Genomic DNA, 13,168 nt, shown 5'->3' on the forward strand with positions numbered 1-13,168 from the left:
GACATGGTTTGACCCGTATTAACCCAGTGAACTTGGTTTTGGTCGAAAATGACGGTTTTGACCCGAAACAGCCCGAAACTCATTTTTTACCCTGGTCGACATGGTTTGACCCGTATTGACCTAGTGGACTCGATCTTGATGGAAAGATGCGGTTGACTCGAGAAAAATATATTTTTGAATTTTAAACTTTTTCTTAATTTTTTTGGATTTTTATAAATAATAATAGAAATAAAATATCATTCGAAAAAATCTTGGTGAATCCAAAATTGGGTTACAACAGTTGCCCCCTCTTTACAATGCTTATAGTGCAAAGGCATTGAAAAATTCATTTTCTTTTGACTTTGCATAGTAATTTGTAAAGAAAAACGATGGCGGTGTTGAAAAATACATAGATTTTTCAGTTGGTCTAATTCTTATGGGCGACCTGCCCAAGTGAAAAACATGAAAGTGTTTTCAATATTGATTTTTTTGAAATACATGAAAGTGATTTTAGCAATGGTTGAGTGAAATACATGAAAGTGATTTTAGCAATGGTTGAGTGAAATACATGAAAGTGATTTCGACGATGATTTTGTGAAATACATGAAAGTGATTTCAGCAATGGGTTTTTTTTTGTGAAATACTTGAAAGTGATTTCAGCATTAGTCTTGTGAAATATATGAAAATGATTTCAGCAACGGTTTTATGAAATACATGAAAGTGATTTTAGATTAATGTTGTGAAATACATGAAAGTGATTTCAACAATGGTTTTGTGAACCGACCCGTCTCTGAAATACATGAAAGTGATTTCAACATTGGTTTTTTTTGTGAAATACATGAAAGTAATTTCAACATTGGTCCTATTTTCCAGGTGACCAACCCGATGATAAAATGCGAGGAAACTCGCAAGTGGTCTAATTGTTCCAGACGACCTGCCCGATAGTGAAAATGCGAGGCAACTTGCAAGTGGTCTAATTGTTCCAGGCGACTTGCCCGATAGTGAAGAAGAAAGCAACGAATTTTGTGAATGGTCTAATTGTTCCAGGCGACCTGCTCGATGATAAAATACAAAGAAACTCGTAAGTGGTCTAATTGTTTCAGGCGACCTGCCCGATAGTGAAAAAGAAAGCAAAGAATTTTGCGAGTGGTCTAATTGTTATAGGCAACCTACCCGATGATAAAATGCGAAGAAACTCGCAAGTGGTCTAATTGTTTCAGGCGACCTGCCCGATAGTGAAAAAGAAAGCAAAGAATTTTGCGAGTGGTCTAATTGTTCCAGGCGACCCGCCCGATGGTAAAAATACGAGAAAACTCGCAAGTGGTCTAATTGTTCCAAGCGACCCACCCGATGATGAGAATGTGAGGAAACTCGCAAGTGGTCTAATTGTTCCAGGCGACCCGCCCGATAGTGAAATACTTGAAAGTGATTTCAATATTGGTTTTGTGAAATACATTAAAGTGATTTCATCAATGGCTTTGTGAAATACATGAAAGTGATTTCAGCAATGGTGTTGTGAACCGACCCATCTATAAAATACATGAAAGTGATTTCAACATAAGTTTCAGGGTTGATGAAAACTTCTAAAAGAAGTCATACCTGTATGGTTCAGATCTGATTTGTATATCGATCTCAGAGATGATGAAAGTTTCTCAAGAAAGTCTTATATGTACGGTTGAGATCTGATTTGTAATTCGATCTCAAAGATGATGAAAGCTTCTCAAGAAAGTCTTATATGTACGGCTGAGATTTTATTTGTAAGTCGATCTCAAAGATGATGAAAGCTTCTCAAGAAAGTCTTATATGTACGGTTGAGATTTGAGCTGCCATTCAAAATGATGGTAAGAGTAAATTCCTTATAAATCACGCAGTATTTGGCAAAAGACATCATCAACTTCTCGCATTTTCAATGCTCTCAAAGTTCTTAACTTTTGAAGCTTTAACCATGTCTTCCTCTTCTTCCAATGGTAACCCAAACCCTGTTCCTACGGTGGAGCCTGTAGTTTAGCGTACTACCTTTAAAGTGAATGGTCGTCCAGTTACAATAGAGGATACTATAATGGACAATGAAGATACTGTGTAGTTGTGGCTAGAGACATGATCCTTCCTCATGATGAAATAATGTTGGCAGCTAGGACCGATATTGAAGCAGTGAATCAGTCACTTGCTCTCAGTATCAGAGCTACTTCGTCTTTGGTGAACATTGTAGAGTATCTTCATACCAGAAGACTTGAGTTGAATACTCAGGTTCTTGATCTTCATCATCAGATCGAGAATATAAGGAATAGACTTCGTGATGAGAGACGTCATAGAAACAACTTGGAGAGGAGAAACCAAGAGTTAAATGCACATGTTAACTTTTGGAGGGACTATATTAACACACGACACCTCGAGTTCGAGGAAGAGATAGAGCGCATGTATAAGCAATTTGAGGAATTTCGAGGCATGATTGATCATCAAGACAAAAATATCCCTAATCGTCCTCGCACTGTTTAACTTTTGTACTTGTAAACTTTTTTTCCTGAACAAAATCCATCTTTCTTACCTTCATTTATGAATTTTGCTTTTATAGAATTGCCATATTTGATGTGATTTAGAAGAATCTTCATTTCATCCGAGTCTCGGTAGATCCCGTTGGGAATTTTGTTTCGTGAAATGTCTGCAAAACAAATATGCAATGCTCGTGAAGTTAGATGATATGCAATGCATCTTACATATTTTTGAAATATAGGTCCCCCCCTCTTTAATGCTTCATCATCATAGGGTGGCTTTGTTTGCATTCCAAAGCCTTCTTTGTTCTTCGATGCATTGGCTCATTCATGTGATAAGCATCCGTTCAGTTGTAAATACAGTGCCCATCTTGGGCTGTCCGTGATGATTACTGCTCTCGTTGTTTATCACTTGACAATGCCCCCAAGTATGGTGTTGCTTGATTCATTATTAAGAACTTAACAAATCGCTCATCTCCTGGATTCTATCAAGAATTGTTCTCTGATTGATTGTGTGTACCGTGCCAACACCCATCAAGATTGTCAATCAGTTATGAACTTACCTCTAGTTGAAACATACCCTTCAAGTATATGTGGTCATCCACTTTCATGGAACTATCATGTCATTCAGACTTGCATCTCATATTTTGCAGTAAAAAGCTCATCGTTGTATGCTCAGTTTCTTTCTCAATAAGTTCTTCTCAACTCATCTAATCAAATTGTGAAAAGAACTGCCTTGGCCTCATCAATGATGTTGCTTTTGTCACCCATACTCATGTGGTGCAGTGTGTATTTGAGCTTCAAATCAGATGGTCCCACAGTTAGTCTAGGTGGGTGCGGTGCATCCTTCCAACATTCATTCAAAAGCAATCATGTGATAACATCTTTCAATAGTCATAGCCATATTGGAGATGATAAACCAAGATGAAGATATGAAGATGTCCTTCAGGTACATCTTTACTCTCAATTATTGTCGGGGTTTACTGGATCATAAACTGTTTTTGAACATCATTGCCCTTAATTGATCTGAATATGCTCATTCACTGATTATCTTTCTTTGAACCATATTGTGCTCAATTCATCAATTCATCATTTGATCATCTCTACCCCCCCAGCTGATTTAAATACTGCTTGTTTTCCTTCTCGGAGGTCCATTGTATTGCCCCTAGAAGTGTCGAGGAGAATTGATGTCATTTCTGTCAGGAATCTACAAACTTGGTTAATGTTCTTCTTATTTGAAAATCTTTCTTATTTTGGAATCAAATCTCACATTTCAAATGTCATATCTATTCAAGTCTAATTGTTGAAATGAAATCAGAGAGATGTTAGTTTTTGAAAGTATTTCCAGAAATCAAGCTTTATCGGTCAAAGATCCAACACACGCTATTCAATGTAGTCCTTTGATTGTCTTGTATTTTGAGAGAGAGAAAAATCAACCCGTTGTAAGATTAAAATGGTCTTTCCTATACTTTTTTGTAACCATTTTAAACTCTAATTTTAGGTATATCTTTTAATTGTCTGTGATGAGGTGATCTTTATGAATTTCAAGAAAAACAAGGTACCCGAATCAAAACTTGAGGCTTTATCAAGAAAGATTGTTTTTTTTCTTAAGCATCAATTTTATCAGCATGCATAATAATTAGTAGCTTGATTCATGAAGTCACGACCCTTATGAAACAACTCTTCAAGTTTTGAGATCGCCATTTATCGGTTCAGATTGTTCACTTGATTAAAAAGAGCTTTCTAAAGCACCTAATGCAGGTTATGGTTCATGGCTATGAAAGAAAGGAATTTCACAATCTCAAAAGGTGTTTGAGGGTTTCAAGAACCTAGGATCAACATCAATTACTCATTGATATCTTTTCCTCTCGTTGTCTTTGTAGAGACAGTGACATATAACCTTGTTAATCTCAAAGATCAAAATTCTTTTAACATAAGACATAACGCAAACCCAACTTTTTTTTTTTGATGAATAACCAATCTAATCTTTTTGAAGATCATAGAGGCTTTATCATAGACACACCAAAAGACATAAAGCTCGATTTTTTGTTTCAACTTTTGGCATTTGTTGTGTCTTTCTTCAATTGAAACCTCTTTTGCTCCTCTTTTAATTGATAGGCATTCTCCTTCCTTTCTATTTTTTTTTTTACATATCCTTCCTCAAAGTATGGCCCTCAATCTATGGCTTTTCTTCTTCTAGCCCTTTCTCAATCATTGTACTTTTTTCTAAGCCTTCCCTTTATCCATCGACTCTAACATTGTCTTCGTCTTTTCTATGAAAAGACTCTCATTACCCCTAGTGTAGGGTGTGATCCTAATCAGGGTTTTTTATGAAAGAAATATTCTATCAGCTCAAAATGGGACTACAAGGGATATATATTTCAAGAATTATAAAAGGATAAAACAAAAATGGTCTTTTCTCATTTCAAGCAAGGTCGGTTAGAACCGATAAATTTTAACCTCATCTAATGTAATGATTTAGACTTGTAAGAATCATAATTCACGAGTCCATAACTACTAAATCCATTACGTGTCATTATGCATACTGCTAAAACTTAGTTACATGGTGTGTGGTTCAATTTCATGTATGAGCTCAAAATTTTCTTGGTTACTTCATGTCATTTCAACAAGCATCGAGTCATTTATGCAAGTAAAATACTTTTAATCTTCGGAATTGATTAATCTTAAACGCATGTTGGAGCTTGATCAAAATATTTTGTCAAAATAACCTTTGAAAGAAACATCTCATGCTTTCAGAACAACAAAAAGACAAAGAAAAGACATGTTTCGTTAAAGGATGAGATGTGATCCCAAAATAAAACGCAGAATGACAAAATCCATAACAAAAATGATTGACAGTTTAACACCCTTCTTGGATCAGCTTTTCTGGAGATATCTATGTTTTGCCAAGCATTTCGATCACTTGTCATTCTGAGGATGTTGCGGTGACAATATGGCCGATGACATCATTTTTCACAAACTCAACTCAATTCTTAAAATTCTTTCAACTATTCAACTGAATGGCACAAAATCCCTTAATGATATTCAAATCTCTTTTCTAGATTATACCATCTAGAAAACGATGGTTGTATGGGATTTGGAGGAGTCAGGGCTATAAGTCCAGAGTCTAACAGATGCTGGTAGACAAACTCGAGTAGTCGAGGTATGTCAATCTTGGCAAAGACATTTTAGCAGTTGATGCTACAGTGAGACCTGGTTGGACCACATAATTAAGGCTTCCCATCGTCAGAGTCATCTTTTGATTCATCTCTCATTATTGTTCTAGAATCCTTGGCAGAATCTTCAATCTTTCCCCTCTTCATAGCTTGTTCAATTCTTTCGACAATCCTTACAACATCATGTCAATCTTCCAATGTTGTTGCGGTTATTTGTAGGTTGGTAAAAACTTTCCAATAGCTAAGTAATCTTGGTAGCGCATAGAAACATGTAGCACCACCACTGTCAACGTGTGGAATCACACATTGTCTCAACTGGAAGAGAAACTAATAAATCTGAAACGCTTTTGTCTCCTCTTCGATTCCTCACTGGCAATGCAGCAAACAAACACCTATAGGGGGAATTCTGCTCTGTTAAAGTTCAATGTCTGCTCTTGTTTTTTTAGACCAGTTCTGTCTCTTCTCTCTACTTCTGCTTTTTCATGCTTACACTAGCGGGAGAAAATTATAGCTGATTTGAAACTACTACACCCCTTCTTGGATTCCCCATTGATAGATTCACAAACAGATCTCTATAGAGAGAGCTCTGCTACATTAAAGTTCAATGTTTACTTTTGTTTTTTTTAGATCAGCATCCGATGCTGCTGGACCGGAATGGTGTTCACAATAGAGATGGCTGGAAAGAAGGCCAATGTATCAAGAACAGAAAGCTAGCAGCTATTATGTGCTCTTGGAATATATGAAGGCTTTGAACAACTATCAGTGCAGTTGAACGAGAACAAGGGTTGTCATTAGTCGATGACTGAAGGCATTGTTGTCATTGTTCATGACTAAAAAAAAGAGGTGCAAATTCAATGGAACGTGGACAAGTAGTGTACCCAACTAGAGACTGTGCAGACGTTCCCTTTCCACTCTTGAAGTTCAACACTTATTCAAACATATTTATGAGTTGAGCTATTTCACCTTTACTGCTCTCAACTTCCTTTTGATAATAAACCTCTATCTAACCCCTATCTTTATTTTCCATCTTCATCAGTCTAGTAGACCTCAGGTGGGGGAACTTATGTTTCAACCGTGTGCATGTTTGATAAATGAATGAAATGCATAAATGGATGCAAAATGCCATATGGACTATGCATGCTTGTTATTTGTTTCAAGTTTTCCTTTAGCTTATGACAAGGAACAGACCAGATCAGATTCTCTTAAGAAAGTTCTCACTAAGGACTCTAAACCTACAGGAACTTGAACTAATTTAGGGGAGAAATTTGATGCCATAAATCAGAATCAAAATAAACATTTCTCATAATTAAAAGATGATGAAATTGCCTTTTATTAATTTATAATATTTAAAAGTACAACAAGTCAATCTTTCCAAAGCCTTGGACCGTCATATGCTGAGATCTCATTAATTCCATCTCTGATCAACCCAAAAAAACTAATGGAATTCATTTCTAGTCATTGGCTCACCATCTGTTATTTGTTGGGCTATGCCTCTTAATCCTGAAGCATAATTCTTAGCATCATCTGCTTGTACATGATAGCGCATAGCTTTAGAAGCCCAACATTTTGCTTCTCTTTCTGCATTTTCTTTTTCTGATGATAAGGTTTGCTCAATAGAAAGCAAATGGTCCACATGCTCATCTAAATTGGCAATTATTACATCTTGATTTTGATGTTGCTCCTGAAGTGATTCATTTTTCTCTTCCAATTTTAACACCATTTCCTCAGCTTTTGATACTCTTCTAACCCATCTCTTCATGTTGACATCTTGCTTCCTCTTATCTTCTGACAAAAGTACATATTTTTCTTGTAATTGTTGGAACTCAAGTTATTGATGTTGTAGCTGAGCTGACAAGTCATCCTTTTCCTGTTTTATGATAGCCAAAGCTTTTTCTCGAATGGCTAGATTAGATTCTAACTTTCTTTTTTTAGCCCCTAACTCTTCCACTTCAGCATTCAAACTTAGGTTATAAGATTCTTGTTGGGCGTGGACTTCTTCATGTATGTCTTCAGCAGACTGAATCAAAGACCTGGGTGGCCCTTCAAAAGGAGGAACTTTATACCCTTTCCCTCTTTTCTTTTGCTATATTGGATATCCTTCAGTTGTTTTTCCTTATACTCTCTTAGCAGAAGTAACCCTACCGAAATGTTTCCATGCCTTCTTCACTGACTCTAATAATTTCTTCGAGGTCTTGAAATCTTCATAAAATGTTGCCAGTTTGGTAGTCCTTGGAATAAACTGCTCATGTAAGATCCCACATTGAAAGCGAGCGTCAAGAGCCAGGGCCTTATAAGTGCATGCTCATCTTGACTAATAAGACGCGTTTAAAACCCTGAGGGGGACCTGGGTGGAAGCCCTGGGAATGGGTGGATAGGGAGGCCTAGAAGAGACAGTATCTGACAGGGTGAGTGTGCTGCGCTACTTGAAAGACACGTTTTGGGGCCATGTGTGGCTGCCAAGAACAAACTCGTAAAGTGGACTAGGAGGCCCAAAACGGATAATATCTTACTAGGGAGGTGGGGTGTTACAGCTCAAATCCAAATTGTCGTAAAACCATGTTAGGAGAATAACTAATACAGCAACGGGCTCCTATCAATGGGACTCTTGGGTACTCACCACAATATGCCAGATAAGATTTGAAGTAAGAGTATCGACTCCTCCAATGAAATTGAGATTTACTTAGACTTAGAAACATTGATTCCCATGTGGTTCTTCCTACTTCATGCAAATGTTTTTCAGCAAAATTCTCCAACTTCGAATAAAGATGCCATGAGGTACCAACCAAACCTGAAATCTTCCCCTCAATCATATGACTTACAGTCTAGACAAATAACAACTGTAAGCAACATCTTAAACGACCCCTTCTGGCTTTTCTACAATAATTCAAGGATGAGAAAGTTTCTGCCAATATTGTTGTAGCATGGTTAATTTTAAGGGTCACCATATTTTTGAATACATTAACAGCCTCAAAATCAATCATTCCCTCAACAAATGGAAAAAGAACCAAACCATATATCCCTAAGGCCAAAATTCTCAATCGAATTTCATTGCTTTCATCATTTAATCTCCTCTTAAATATGGCTTCTAGTTCATTCCAAAACCAACCCTGGTTATTTCCTCGTTTAGTTGCATGTGATTTTGCTAGTTGACAGTCTATCTGGGTAATCCAAGCAAAGATAGAAAGTGCATGCTCTATAGGTGTGTAAAAGTACACCTTTTCTGACTTGGGACAATTTAGCAGGGATTCATATTCTTCAATAGTAGGAGTCATATCCACAGTATCAAAAGTGAAGCATCGATATTCTGGATCCCAAAACCCTATCATGGCATGAAAACAAGCATGTTAGACCCTAATTTTCAGTAAATGTGATAGATCCCCATATTGTTTCTGAAAAGCGATTTGATCATGAAAGGATAACCTTTCCCAACAGTCTAGCAGCTGTCCTGTACCAAGTGGTCTATCATCTAATTTAACGTGTGAGGGTAATTGAGACTCAAAATCTGATGGCAAACAATCCCCTTCATCATATTGGTTCAATTCTGATCTGGTCAAAAATTCCTCAATAGTAATGGTGTTTTCCATCTCACACTTCTTATAAGGATCGGTGGAGATTTAATAAGAATATGAAATGTATATGAACATGTATGTTAATGCATTGACATTTGTTTGTGTCCTAAAGGGTATATCCTACTTGATATGATCTAACTCATAAGGTTTGGCTCAGTTTAATCTATCCTTAAAGATATTCTTTGGTTTTTAGATTGCCCGAATTACTCATGAAGTAATCGGCCTCTTAACCTTATACAACATGAGTATGGGAAAAATTCCACAATACCCGTTGCATAGGGTGAGTTACAATCTAAGCGAAAGTCCAAATGAGCATCAGTGGACATAAGTCACACTTGCCACTTGAATCTTTCTTTTCTAATTTTAAAAAAGACGAGCTCGGGTCCAGAGCTTTTATGGGTTCACCGTGAAGTGTGTGAATACACAAATAAATAACATGCATGCATGTGGCAATATGAAAAATTGAAAAGAATCACAGTAGATATTGGATAAAATAAATAATACAAATAAAATAAATTTCCAAAAATAAATAGCAATAAGAAAGAGCAAATGAAAAGCAAACACAAGCAGTTGGCTCAACCCTAAGTCCCCAGCGGAGTCGCCATTCTGTCGATACACAACGTCGGGCGACAGCTCTGCTTTTTGTTTATTTAACAAAAAGGTTTTTTTTCCTCGATTAGGGGAAATGAAGATTTTATTGGAGTCTCCATTTAGTAATTTGAGGGAACTAAAAATCCCAAATTAGACACAGGTCCTAGAGATTCAGGTACGGGGTTAGTTATGATTAAGGGAAAGTAGACACCACCTTTAAAACATCCTTTCAAGAGAAAGGTTACCCTGACTTATGTGTTTTTTATTTGATTCAAATGCTATTATATTTTGAGCTTATTTGCAATTTTGTTTTTTAAATGATTAACGTCGGTCTCTAAAAATAGGAGACACGTTAAAATGACATCAGCCCCTAAAACTAGGAGACTCGTATAAAATATTGACGTTTTAACCCTAAAAAGGAGAGTTACGTCTGAGTTACCAAAAGAAATAATAATGGACATAATCCATATTTGGTATTTAAATTTTTGACATCGGTCCTTTTCTAAAAAAAGAGACGTGTCGACAAACAATATTCATAGGAGACACGTCAAAAAGTGACATCAGTCCCTAAAAAATAGGAGACTTGTCTAAAATATTAGCGTTTGTCCCTAAAAATGAGAGTTACGTCTGGGTTACCAAAAGAAATAATAGACATAATCTATATTTGGTATTTAAATTTTTGACATCGGTCCTTTTCTAAAAAAGAGACGTGTTGACAAACAATATTCATATAAAACAAAAATTATTTTGATATTGTTGGACCCACTAACGATGACATGACAAGATAGGTGTTGGACCCACGTTGTTATTCCTTTTATATATATTTTTTGTTTTTTTTTTGTTTTTTTCACATGCAAGAGAATTTACAGGTATTTATACATAAAAATATAAAAAATACCATCAGGAACCCTAAAAAATTACCTAAGTGCCACTGTATAAGTAAAGTACTAAAATACCCTTGAATTTCTCATAAATTTATGAAAATGCCCCTGGTGGCACGTGTGGCTCACGTGCGGTTACTGTTGGTGGCGGTGAAATTTTCCGGCAAGATTTCAACCAAAAAATGGTTGATTCTGGTAGATCTGAGGGAGAGGATTTTGTTGACGGTGTTTTCGATGTCCATTGATGGCTAATGAGGGAGGATCGTCGGTTTGAAGCTTTGGGTGGCCGACAAAAATTGCAGCCTTTTTCCGGCCAGATAGAAAGGAGAAAACGCTGAAACCGACTAGGGTTTTGCTTTATAGGTGGGTAGAAACCTTTATGTGGTGTTCGGATTCTTCACACGGCCAGAAATGGGAGATCGGATGAGAGAGAGAGAGAATCGCCGGCGAGAGAAGAGAGAGACTCCGAGATTTTCCTACGGTGTGAACGCGAGCATGGTACACCAGTGCCGCTGAAGGTTTTGAACTGTTAGATCGCGGTTGAACTGATCTTGTGGTTGTGATTGGCTTAATCTGCAAGTTGATCGGACGGTCCGGATGGTCTGAGGTTTGATCTGGTATGGCGCGGTGTATAGCGAGCTTAGTACACCGGGTGACGTGGCACAATAGGATCGAAGGGCAGATTATTTTAAGGGCTAAGATGGATTTGGGTTTTAATCTAGTGTGGTAAGCCCTACTGTATCCTATTAAATCAAAGATCCAGAACTAAATACTATTAGATCTAACGGTTAGAATATTTTTGGTATTTTTCAAATTGTTTTTTTCTTAAATCAATATCTTACTTTCATGAAGAAAAACTGAAAAAAAAAACTTTAAATAGTAATCCAAATCTTTCCTCTTTTTTTTTTCTTTCTTTTTCTTTCTCTTCTTCCTTTTTTTTTTTCTTCTCTGGCGGATTGTAACGGGCTCCCTTTAGCCAATGATATATAACTATCTATTTATAGCCAATTACAGGGGACATAAATCTAATGCAGTTGGCATGAATCTACTTTAAAGAAAAATTTCATCGTAATAGCTTCTTCGCCTATTATCGACGCAACTGCCTCGCCTAATATGAAAAATTTTGTATTATTAATTTTTTTATTATATATAATAATAAATATTTATATAGGTGAAACTAAAAACTCAAATTAGTATTAGAAAAAACCCGATTCAACCGCTAAAAATCAATTTTAATGACCGAAAATTATGTTGAGACACTAAAAAAAACTTTTGATGGATATCAACCCGGTGGACCAGGTTTTGACCAAAAATAACAGTTTTGACCCAAAATGGCCTAAAACCCATTTTTCATCCTAGTCGACATGGTTGGACCCGTATTGACCTGGTGGGCTCGATTTTGACCGAAAATGACGGTTTTGACCTGAAACGGCCTGAAAACTCATTTTTTACCCTGGTCGACATGGTTTGACCCATATTGACTCGGTGAACTCGGTTTTGGTCGAAAATGACGGTTTTGACCCGAAACGGCGTGAAACTCAATTTTTTACCATGGTCGACATGGTTTGACCCGTATTGACCCAGTGAACTCGGTTTTGGTCGAAAATGACGGTTTTGACCCGAAACGACCCAAAACTCATTTTTTACCCTGGTCGACATGGTTTGACCCGTATTGACCCGGTGGACTCGGTTTTGGTCGAAAATGGCGGTTTTGACCCGAAACGGTTCGAAACTCATTTTTTACCCTGGTCGACATGGTTTGACCTGTATTGACCCGGTGGACTCGATTTTGATGGAAAGATGCGGTTGACTCGAGAAAAATATATTTTTGAATTTTAAACATTTTCTTAATTTTTTTGGATTTTTATAAATAATAATAGAAATAAAATATCATTCGAGAAAATCTTGGTGAATCCAAAATTGGGTTACAACACTAGCTTCCATAAAAAAGAAAAATAGCTTATACCTTACAATTATTCCTATTTAATAAGGTCAAATTAAAGTCTACCATCTTATCTTGCAATTTGCTCATATATATTTTGACCAGGAATATGCCATATTGTTAAACAAAAAATTAAGATTTTATGATCGAATACTCTTTTAAGATTGGGACTTTATGACCTAGGATTTGACCATAATTGCTTCTATGGTTTGATGCTTTATAAAAAAATTCGAGCCCACCCAAGTCAACTCGCCAAATGCATGGATTAGGTTATGAGATCGGGAAACCCGATAGAAAGAAAAATAAATAAAATCATGCAACCTACTTTAAAAAAAAAACCATCGTTAGCTTTATAAAACTCATGACCTAGGTCATTTGACCAGAAGCACCAAATATGGGTAAACCACGAAGCCTAATTTTTAATAAACCAAATATTATTGAATGATGAAATTAAAAAAATCAACTACACAAAAGGATTTAAAAGAAGAAAAAGTAATTAAAAGCCAAAAAAAGATGTGAGCCTACTAACTCACCAAACCCT

The sequence above is a fragment of the Populus nigra genome, chromosome 16 (assembly GCF_951802175.1).
Source record: "Populus nigra chromosome 16, ddPopNigr1.1, whole genome shotgun sequence".
Classification (NCBI taxonomy): domain Eukaryota; kingdom Viridiplantae; phylum Streptophyta; class Magnoliopsida; order Malpighiales; family Salicaceae; genus Populus; species Populus nigra.